This window comes from Penaeus monodon, chromosome 22, assembly GCF_015228065.2.
Source record: "Penaeus monodon isolate SGIC_2016 chromosome 22, NSTDA_Pmon_1, whole genome shotgun sequence".
In the NCBI taxonomy this organism is placed as follows: domain Eukaryota; kingdom Metazoa; phylum Arthropoda; class Malacostraca; order Decapoda; family Penaeidae; genus Penaeus; species Penaeus monodon.
Window position 1 is genome coordinate 11016439 of NC_051407.1, and position 256 is coordinate 11016694.

General features: G+C 28.9%; 1 protein-coding gene across 1 annotated transcript in view; it reads right to left on the reverse strand.

Annotated features, from left to right (window-relative positions):
* The window catches only part of LOC119587332 (organic cation transporter 1-like), a 23263-nt gene that overhangs the window by 1958 nt on the left and 21049 nt on the right, over positions 1 to 256 (reverse strand). The gene's annotated exons all lie outside the window — the stretch shown is intronic.

Sequence of the window (256 nt, forward strand, 5' to 3'; positions counted from 1 at the left end):
ACTTTTTTATCCGTGTTTGTGCATAGAGATTTCGTTGTGACTTCATATAGATTTTACAAAAAAGTAGCATTATATCTAAATGTAAATTTAGGATACTTATGCTACATCTATAAATAAAATAAAACATGGAGAAGAACGAACACACATTTTAATTACTCGTTTCCTCCATTTCCTTTACGTAAGTTTAAATGCATATTCTCATCTGAGTAACAAAACCACACATCTACCTTGTAATAACTATCCAGACTTTAAAGAT